The following is a 12,844-nucleotide window of genomic DNA, read 5'->3' on the forward strand; positions in this document are numbered from 1 at the left end:
TAAAAAAGGTATAATAACACAATGTATTATTATACTATAATAAATGTATAATAACACAATGCATTATTACACTGTAATAAAGGTATAATTATACAATGTATTATTACACTGTAATAAAGGTATAATAACACAATGTATTATTACACTGTAATAAATGTATAATAACACAATGCATTATTACACTGTCATAAATGTATAATAACACAATGTATTATTACACTGTAATAAATGTATAATAACACAATGTATTACACTGTAATAAATGTATAATTACACAATGTATTATTACACTGTAATAAATGTATAATTACACAATGTATTATTACACTGTAATAAAGGTATAATAACACAATGTATTATTACACTGTAATAAATGTATAATAACACAATGTATTATTACATTGTAATAAATGTATAATTACACAATGTATTATTACACTGTAATAAAGGTATAATAACACAATGTATTATGGCACTGTAATAAAGCCATAATGACACAAAGTAATATTACACTGTAATAAAGGTATAATTACACAATGTATTATTACACTGTAATAAAGGTATAATTACACATTTATTATTACACTGTAATAAATGTATAATAACACAATGCATTATTACACTGTCATAAATGTATAATAACACAATGTATTATTACACTGTAATAAATGTATAATAACACAATGTATTACACTGTAATAAATGTATAATTACACAATGTATTATTACACTGTAATAAATGTATAATTACACAATGTATTATTACACTGTAATAAAGGTATAATAACACAATGTATTATTACACTGTAATAAATGTATAATAACACAATGTATTATTACATTGTAATAAATGTATAATTACACAATGTATTATTACACTGTAATAAAGGTATAATAACACAATGTATTATGGCACTGTAATAAAGCCATAATGACACAAAGTAATATTACACTGTAATAAAGGTATAATAACACAATGCATTATTACACTGTAATAAAGGTATAATTATACAATGTATTATTACACTGTAATAAAGGTATAATAACACAATGTATTATTACACTGTAATAAATGTATAATAACACAATGCATTATTACACTGTCATAAATGTATAATAACACAATGTATTATTACACTGTAATAAATGTATAATAACACAATGTATTACACTGTAATAAATGTATAATTACACAATGTATTATTACACTGTAATAAATGTATAATTACACAATGTATTATTACACTGTAATAAAGGTATAATAACACAATGTATTATTACACTGTAATAAATGTATAATAACACAATGTATTATTACATTGTAATAAATGTATAATTACACAATGTATTATTACACTGTAATAAAGGTATAATAACACAATGTATTATGGCACTGTAATAAAGCCATAATGACACAAAGTAATATTACACTGTAATAAAGGTATAATTACACAATGTATTATTACACTGTAATAAAGGTATAATTACACATTTATTATTACATTGTAATAAAGGTATAATTTCACAATGTATTACCTTGTCATAAAGGTTTAATAGCACAATGTATTACACTGTCATAAAGGTATAATAGCACAATGTATTATTACACTGTAATAAAGGTATAATAACACAATGTATTTTTACGCTGTAATAAAGGTATAATAACACAATGTATTATTATACTGTAATAAATGGATAATTACAATGTATTATTACACTGTAATAAAGGTATAATAACACAATGCATTATTACACTGTAATAAAGGTATAATAACACAATGTATTATTATACTGTAATAAATGTATAATAACACAATGTATTATTACACTGTAATAAATGTATAATAACACAATGTATTATTATACTGTTATAAATGTATAATAACACAATGTATTATTACATTGTAATAAAGGTATAATTACACAATGTATTATTACACTGTAATAAAGGTATAATAACACAATGTATTATGGCACTGTAATAAAGCCATAATGACACAAAGTAATATTACACTGTAATAAAGGTATAATAACACAATGTATTATTACACTGTAATAAATGTATAATAACACAATGTATTATTACACTGTAATACATGTATAATAACACAATGTATTATACTGTAATAAATGTATAATAACACAATGTATTATTATACTGTAATAAATGTATAATAACACAATGTATTATTACATTGTAATAAAGGTATAATTACACAATGTATTATTACACTGTAATAAAGGTATAATAACACAATGTATTATGGCACTGTAATAAAGCCATAATGACACAAAGTAATATTACACTGTAATAAAGGTATAATTACACAATGTATTATTACACTGTAATAAAGGTATAATTACACATTTATTATTACATTGTAATAAAGGTATAATTTCACAATGTATTACCTTGTCATAAAGGTTTAATAGCACAATGTATTACACTGTCATAAAGGTATAAAACACAATGTATTATTACACTGTAATAAAGGTATAATAACACAATGTATTATTACACTGTAATAAAGGTATAAAACACAATGTATTATTATACTGTAATAAAGGTATAATAACTCAATCTATTATTATACTGTAATAAATGTATAAATACACATTTATTATTACATTGTAATAAAGGTATAATAACACAATGTATTATACTGTAATAAAGGTATAATTACACCATGTATTATTATACTGTAATAAATGCATAATAACACAATGTATTATTATACTGTAATAAATGTATAATAACATAATGTATTATTACATTGTAATAAAGGTATAATTACACAATGTATTATTACACTGTAATAAAGGTATAATAACACAATGTATTACATTGTCATAAAGGTTTAATAGCACAATGTATTACACTGTCATAAAGGTATAATAGCACAATGTATTATTACACTGTAATAAAGGTATAATAACACAATGTATTTTTACGCTGTAATAAAGGTATAATAACACAATGTATTATTATACTGTAATAAATGGATAATTACAATGTATTATTATACTGTAATAAATGTATAATAACATAATGTATTATTACATTGTAATAAAGGTATAATTACACAATGTATTATTACACTGTAATAAAGGTATAATAACACAATGTATTATTATACTGTAATAAAGGTATAATTACACATTCATTATTACATTGTAATAAAGGTATAATTTCACAATGTATTACCTTGTCATAAAGGTATAATAGCACAATGTATTACATTGTCATAAAGGTATAATAGCACAATATATTATTACATTGTAATAAAGGTATAATAACACAATGTATTAGTACACTGTAATAAAGGTATAATAACACAATGTATTATTATACTGTAATAAAGGTATAATAACACAATGTATTATTATACTGTAATAAAGGTATAATTACACAATGTATCATTACACTGTAATAAATGCATAATAACACAATGTATTATTATACTGTAATACATGTATAATAACACAAGGTATTATTATACTGTAATAAATGTATAATGACACAATGTAAGTAAGTAAGTAAGTAAACTTTATTTATATAGCACCCATCACAGAAAGAATCACAGAGTGCTTTACAAGTAGCAAGTATACAATTTAAAAAGCATCATACAAACATAAAAACATAAAACATAAAAACACAATCAACTAAAAGCTTGTCTAAATAGCAGTGTCTTCAGCTGTTTTTTAAAAGAAACAATAGAATCGGCCACACGCAATGACAAGGGCAAGGCATTCCACATTTTTGGAGCAGTCGCCTGGAAGGAGCGATCTCCCCGAGTTTTAAGGCGGGTTTTAGGTACCATCAGGAGATTTTGACCTGAGTAGCGAAGAATACGAGACGAAGAGTAAGGGGTCAACATGTCAGTGATATATTGAGGCGTCTGTCCATGTAGTGCTTTAAAAGTTAAAATTAAAATTTTATAATCAATTCTGTATTTTACCGGAAGCCAGTGGAGAGTAAATAAAATCGGAGTAATGTGTGCCCTTCTGTTTGTTCCTGTTAAAAGCCTGGCTGCGGCATTTTGAACCAGTTGGAGACGGCTCAAAGAACAATTGTTAAAACAAGTAAAAAGAGAATTACAATAATCTAACCGTGAAGAAATAAAAGCATGAATGATCATCTCCATGTTAGTTTTGGGCAGTATTGTTCTTAATTTAGAGATATTTCTCAAATAATAAAAACAGCTTCTGACCAGCTGTCTAGAATGACCATCCAGGGACATCAATTGGTCAAACAAAACACCAAGGTTTCTTAGGCTCGTCTGGAAAGACGAGTCTAAGGAACAGAGGTGTTGTTTAATTTGAGATATTTTTTGTTCTGGAGCGATGATCATAGTTTCAGTCTTTTTTGTATTTAGTTGTAGAAAATTGTTATATAACCAAGACTTAATGCATGACAGACATTCCAGTAAATCCGTTAATTTTCCAAACTCAGAATCATTAAAAGAACAGTACAACTGAATGTCATCAGCATAAAAGTGATAAGACACATTATTAAAGTTTCTGATTATTTCACCAAGCGGGCTCATATATAATAAAAACAAAAGAGGACCTAAAACTGAACCCTGAGGAACCTCAGGTAAGAGGTAAACCATCTAAGAACAACACCAGAAAAACCCATTTCATTGTGTAATCGATTTAACAGGACCGTATGGTCTAATGTATCAAACGCAGAAGATAAGTCAAGTAAAATCAGCACTGTGTACTGTCTTGAGTCAGCAGCCATCATAATGTCATTTGAAACTTTAAGAAGTGCCGTCTCAGTTGAATGGCATTTCCGGAAACCTGACTGAAATTTATCAAGTATATTTTTCCCATTAAGAAATGTAGTCAGCTGGCCAGCGACCACTCTCTCAAGAACTTTAGATAAAAAAGGCATTTTAGATATCGGCCTGTAGTTAGTTGGCACAGAAGAATCCAAATTAGGTTTCTTTAGTAAAGGGCTGACAACTGCTTGTTTAAAATGACTAGGAACAGATCCACTTAAAAGGGAAAGGTTAATCATTTTAACAACAAATGGTCCAAGTAAATCAAACACATTTAATAACAACGAAGTCGGCACTACATCGAGCGGGCTAGAAGATGGTTTCATTTTACTTAATATGCTCTTAATATCATCTAGATTGATTGGAGAAAAAGTATCCCAAATGTATGAGGCAGCTGACCCACATGAAATGACATCAAGAGATGGAATTATAGTATTTCTAATATCTTGCACCTTGTTTACAAAAGCATTTAAAAACCTATTGCAATCACTCTTTGAGTGTACAGGCACTTGGGGAGCAAGGGGAGAGACGATCTTAGATATTGTATCAAACAGGACTTTAGAATTATTCTTATTCTGAGTTACAAGATTAGTAAAGTATTCTGACCTGGCCTGTTTTATCTTAACATTTAGCAGTGAGATAACCTCCCTCAAATGCAATCTATGTACTTCTAGACTTGTGGATTTCCATAAACGTTCAACTTTACGGCACTTTCTCCTGAAAGACATTATATCATCATTCATCCAAGGGCACACATTATTAGGGAATATGCTTTTACTTTTCAAGGGAGAAACTAGATTTAAAACCGACAGACACTGATTATTAAAAGACTGAAGAAATAATTCAGCATTATTACAATCAATAAAAGAACTCGGGTCAAATGACTCCGAAAATTTCTCTGCTGTAGCTTGATTAATAATACGTCTTTGCAACATCGGTCTACATGGAAGACAGTCAACATTAGAAGACAGATTAAAAAATATGCAACAATGATCTGTCACATTTATGTCCATAACACTCAAATGGTCGATACTCAGACCTAATGAAAAAACAAGGTCCAGAGTATGACCCTTTATATGTGTAGGACCTAAAACACATTGTTTAAAATTAAATGATTCAGTGAGTGTTAAGAATTCAGATGCCACAGACCATGACAAGTCATCAACATGCAAGTTAAAATCCCCAAGTATCAGAACCTTTTCAAGTTTGATAATTGAAGATAAAAACTCGGCAAAATCAGCTAAAAATAAGCGAGCAGAACCAGGAGGGCGGTAAATTAAGACACAGTAAAATGAATCATTATTTCCAACCTTAGTCATCTGCAGCTCAAAGGAGTCGAAAGAATCCGAATTGATCAACCTGCAGCAGAAACGGTCCCGGTAGACGAGAGCGAGTCCGCCTCCTCGTCGCGACACTCGCGGTGTCCCATACACAGAACAGTCCGGGGGACACAGTTCATTGAGATGAGTGTATTCCATATCTCGCTGCCAAGTCTCTGTTAGGAACATAAAGTCAATATGTTCCATTGTGAATAAATCATTGAGTATGAGCGCCTTGTTAGCAATGGAGCGCGCGTTAAACAGAGCAAATCGCGCCGGCTGGACACGATCAGATGGGTCAGGTTTTGCATTTGCTAGCTGGCAAGTCACATGACACAAAATCCGCTCTCGCGGAAATGAATTTCGGGGCCGCCGAGTCGGGAAACTCCGATCAGATTGACTAACGTTACTCCAAAGCAACGAAGGCGCACACGACACCTTGCAGACAGGAATTGACCGCAAGCACCGCTCAACCCAGAAAGCTCCGGGATCAATTGGACATGGTGACTCTCCACGTTGTTTCCTCCAATGTATTATTACACTGTAATAAAGGTATAATAACACAATGTATTATTATACTGTAATAAATGTATAATAACACAATGGTATAATAACAGAATGTATTATACTGTAATAAATGTATAATTACACAATGTATTATTACACTGTAATAAAGGTATAATAACACAATGTATTATTATACTGTAATAAATGTATAATTACACAATGTATTATTACACTGTAATAAAGGTATAATTACACAATGTATTATTATACTGTAATAAATGCATAATAACACAATGTATTATTATACTGTAATAAATGTATAATAACACAATGTATTATTACATTGTAATAAAGGTATAATTACACAATGTATTATTACACTGTAATAAAGGTATAATAACACAATGTATTATTATACTGTAATAAAGGTATAATTACACATTTATTATTACATTGTAATAAAGGTATAATTTCACAATGTATTACCTTGTCATAAAGGTATAATAGCACAATGTATTACATTGTCATAAAGGTATAATAGCACAATATATTATTACACTGTAATAAAGGTATAATAACACAATGTATTATTACACTGTAATAAAGGTATAATAACACAATGTATTATGGCACTGTAATAAATGTATAATTACACAATGTATTATTACACTGTAATAAAGGTATAATAACACAATGTATTATTACACTGTAATAAATGCATAATAACACAATGTATTATTATACTGTAATAAATGTATAATAACACAATGTATTATTATACTGTAATAATTGTATAATAACACAATGTATTATTATGCTGTAATAAATGTATAATAACACACTGTATTACACTGTAATAAATGTATAATTACAAAATGTATTATTACACTGTAATGAAGGTATAATAACACAATGTATTATTACACTGTAATAAATGTATAATAACACAATGTATTATTACATTGTAATGTATAATTACACAATGTATTATTACACTGTAATAAAGGTATAATAACACAATGTATTATGGCACTGTAATAAAGCCATAATGACACAAAGTAATATTACACTGTAATAAAGGTATAATTACACAATGTATTATTACACTGTAATAAAGGTATAATTACACATTTACTATTACATTGTAATAAAGGTATAATTTCACAATGTATTACCTTGTCATAAAGGTTTAATAGCACAATGTATTACACTGTCATAAAGGTATAATAGCACAATGTATTATTACACTGTAATAAAGGTATAATAACACAATGTATTTTTACACTGTAATAAAGGTATAATAACACAATGCATTATTATACTGTAATAAATGTATAATTACAATGTATTATTACACTGTAAAAAAGGTATAATAACAGAATGTATTATTATACTGTAATAAATGTATAATAACACAATGCATTATTACACTGTAATAAAGGTATAATTATACAATGTATTATTACACTGTAATAAAGGTATAATAACACAATGTATTATTACACTGTAATAAATGTATAATAACACAATGCATTATTACACTGTAATAAATGTATAATAACACAATGTATTATTACAGTGTAATAAATGTATAATAACACAATGTATTACACTGTAATAAATGTATAATTACACAATGTATTATACTGTAATAAAGGTATAATAACACAATGTATTATTACACTGTAATAAATGTATAATAACACAATGTATTATTACACTGTAATAAATGTATAATTACACAATGTATTGTTACACTGTAATAAAGGTATAATAACACAATGTATTATGGCACTGTAATAAAGCCATAATGACACAAAGTAATATTACACTATAATAAAGGTATAATTACACAATGTATTATTACACTGTAATAAAGGTATAATTACACATTTATTATTACATTGTAATAAAGGTATAATTTCACAATGTATTACCTTGTCATAAAGGTTTAATAGCACAATGTATTACACTGTCATAAAGGTATAATAGCACAATGTATTATTACACTGTAATAAAGGTATAATAACACAATGTATTTTTACGCTGTAATAAAGGTATAATAACACAATGTATTATTATACTGTAATAAATGGATAATTACAATGTATTATTACACTGTAATAAAGGTATAATAACACAATGTATTATTATACTGTAATAAATGTATAATAACACAATGCATTATTACACTGTAATAAAGGTATAATAACACAATGTATTATTATACTGTAATAAATGTATAATAACACAATGTATTATTACACTGTAATAAATGTATAATAACACAATGTATTATTATCCTGTTATAAATGTATAATAACACAATGTAGTATTACATTGTAATAAAGGTATAATTACACAATGTATTATTACACTGTAATAAATGTATAATAACACAATGTATTATTACACTGTAATACATGTATAATAACACAATGTATTATACTGTAATAAAGGTATAAAACACAATGTATTATTATACTGTAATAAATGCATAATAACACAATGTATTATTATACTGTAATAAATGTATAATAACACAATGTATTATTATACTGTAATAAATGTATAATAACACAATGTATTATTACATTGTAATAAATGTATAATTACACAATGTATTATTACACTGTAATGAAGGTATAATAACACAATGTATTATTACACTGTAATAAATGTATAATAACACAATGTATTATTACATTGTAATGTATAATTACACAATGTATTATTACACTGTAATAAAGGTATAATAACACAATGTATTATGGCACTGTAATAAAGCCATAATGACACAAAGTAATATTACACTGTAATAAAGGTATAATTACACAATGTATTATTACAATGTAATAAAGGTATAATTACACATTTATTATTACATTGTAATAAAGGTATAATTTCACAATGTATTACCTTGTCATAAAGGTTTAATAGCACAATGTATTACACTGTCATAAAGGTATAATAGCACAATGTATTATTACACTGTAATAAAGGTATAATAACACAATGTATTTTTACACTGTAATAAAGGTATAATAACACAATGTATTATTATACTGTAATAAATGTATAATTACACAATGCATTATTACACTGTAATGAAGATATAATTACACAATGTATTATTACACTGTAATGAAGGTATAATAACACAATGTATTATTACACTGTAATAAATGTATAATAACACAATGTATTATTACATTGTAATGTATAATTACACAATGTATTATTACACTGTAATAAAGGTATAATAACACAATGTATTATGGCACTGTAATAAAGCCATAATGACACAAAGTAATATTACACTGTAATAAAGGTATAATTACACAATGTATTATTACACTGTAATAAAGGTATAATTACACATTTATTATTACATTGTAATAAAGGTATAATTTCACAATGTATTACCTTGTCATAAAGGTTTAATAGCACAATGTATTACACTGTCATAAAGGTATAATAGCACAATGTATTATTACACTGTAATAAAGGTATAATAACACAATGTATTATTACACTGTAAAAAAGGTATAATAACACAATGTATTATACTGTAATAAATGTATAATAACACAATGCATTATTACACTGTAATAAAGGTATAATTATACAATGTATTATTACACTGTAATAAAGGTATAATAACACAATGTATTATTACACTGTAATAAATGTATAATAACACAATGCATTATTACACTGTAATAAATGTATAATAACACAATGTATTATTACACTGTAATAAATGTATAATAACACAATGTATTACACTGTAATAAATGTATAATTACACAATGTATTATTACACTGTAATAAAGGTATAATAACACAATGTATTATTACACTGTAATAAATGTATAATAACACAATGTATTATTACAATGTAATAAATGTATAATTACACAATGTATTATTACACTGTAATAAAGGTATAATAACACAATGTATTATGGCACTGTAATAAAGCCATAATGACACAAAGTAATATTACACTATAATAAAGGTATAATTACACAATGTATTATTACACTGTAATAAAGGTATAATTACACATTTATTATTACATTGTAATAAAGGTATAATTTCACAATGTATTACCTTGTCATAAAGGTTTAATAGCACAATGTATTACACTGTCATAAAGGTATAATAGCACAATGTATTATTACACTGTAATAAAGGTATAATAACACAATGTATTTTTACGCTGTAATAAAGGTATAATAACACAATGTATTATTATACTGTAATAAATGGATAATTACAATGTATTATTACACTGTAATAAAGGTATAATAACACAATGTATTATTATACTGTAATAAATGTATAATAACACAATGTATTATTACACTGTAATAAATGTATAATAACACAATGTATTATTATCCTGTTATAAATGTATAATAACACAATGTAGTATTACATTGTAATAAAGGTATAATTACACAATGTATTATTACACTGTAATAAAGGTATAATAACACAATGTATTATGGCACTGTAATAAAGCCATAATGACACAAAGTAATATTACACTGTAATAAAGGTATAATAACACAATGTATTATTACACTGTAATAAATGTATAATAACACAATGTATTATTACACTGTAATACATGTATAATAACACAATGTATTATACTGTAATAAAGGTATAAAACACAATGTATTATTATACTGTAATAAATGCATAATAACACAATGTATTATTATACTGTAATAAATGCATAATAACACAATGTATTATTATACTGTAATAAATGTATAATAACACAATGTATTATTATACTGTAATAAATGTATAATAACACAATGTATTATTACTTTGTAATAAAGGTATAATTACACAATGTATTATTACACTGTAATAAAGGTATAATAACACAATGTATTATGGCACTGTAATAAAGCCATAATGACACAAAGTAATATTACACTGTAATAAAGGTATAATTACACAATGTATTATTACACTGTAATAAAGGTATAATTACACATTTATTATTACATTGTAATAAAGGTATAATTTCACAATGTATTACCTTGTCATAAAGGTTTAATAGCACAATGTATTACACTGTCATAAAGGTATAATAGCACAATGTATTATTACACTGTAATAAAGGTATAATAACACAATGTATTTTTACACTGTAATAAATGTATAATAACACAATGGTATAATAACAATGTATTATATTGTAATAAATGTATAATTACACAATGTATTATTACTGTAATAAAGGTATAATTACATATGTATTATTACATTGTAATAAAGGTATAATTTCACAATGTATTATTGCATTGTAATAAAGGCATAATAACACAATGTATCATTACACTGTAATAAAGGTATAATAACACAATGTATCATTACACTGTAATAAAGGTATAATTACACAATGTATTATGGCACTGTAATAAATGTATAATAACATTACACTGTAATAAAGGTATAATTACACAAAGTTTTATTAAGGCCCTTGCACACTGAGTCCGAAATTATCGCATGCGTTTTTTCGCTTTCGTGATTTGGTGGCTCTGAATTGTCAAAACACCATTCAAAATGCTTGCTGTAAATAAAAAATGTGTTGTTTATGTGCCTAATGACTGTCATAGTCTCACAGACTGCTTATTTTTTAAACAGATCAGTAAAATTTTAGTGCTTCAGCCCTGACAGTTGTACCTAACACTGCATAGATAACGTTACGCATCACTGACAAGCCTACATTTAGAAAAAGGTTTTTCATGACCATTAGCTGTAACATCAATATGTCAATGAATTAACTTATACATCAGTAAACACATAGCGTTGGTATCTCACTACTCTACCCTGCCAGTACACACAAAGATAGATCAAAGTGACATTACCTTAACCAACCATTCAGAAACGTCCTGTTTTCTGACTCCAGTTCAAATTGATACGGTTGCACAGTGTCCTCAGAGACTCCCGCTGCCATTCTTCAAAATATACCCTCAACTCCACGTGTGTTGTTGTGGCAAAACGCCCCACAGAACAGAGGGGTGGGGTGAGCAAAGCTCATTATCATTTAAAGACACATGCACTTAAACGGCGTGCTGAAAACAGAGCTGTTTTTGACCAGGTAAAATGAGTGTTTTCTTACAATACTAATGAGAATTTTTAATTAAAGTATATTACAAACTTTTAATTTAGACCCTAAAGAATCATATTAGCTTGTACAAAAAT

This window comes from Abramis brama, assembly GCF_963993115.1.
Source record: "Abramis brama genome assembly, chromosome: 2".
Taxonomy (NCBI): domain Eukaryota; kingdom Metazoa; phylum Chordata; class Actinopteri; order Cypriniformes; family Leuciscidae; genus Abramis; species Abramis brama.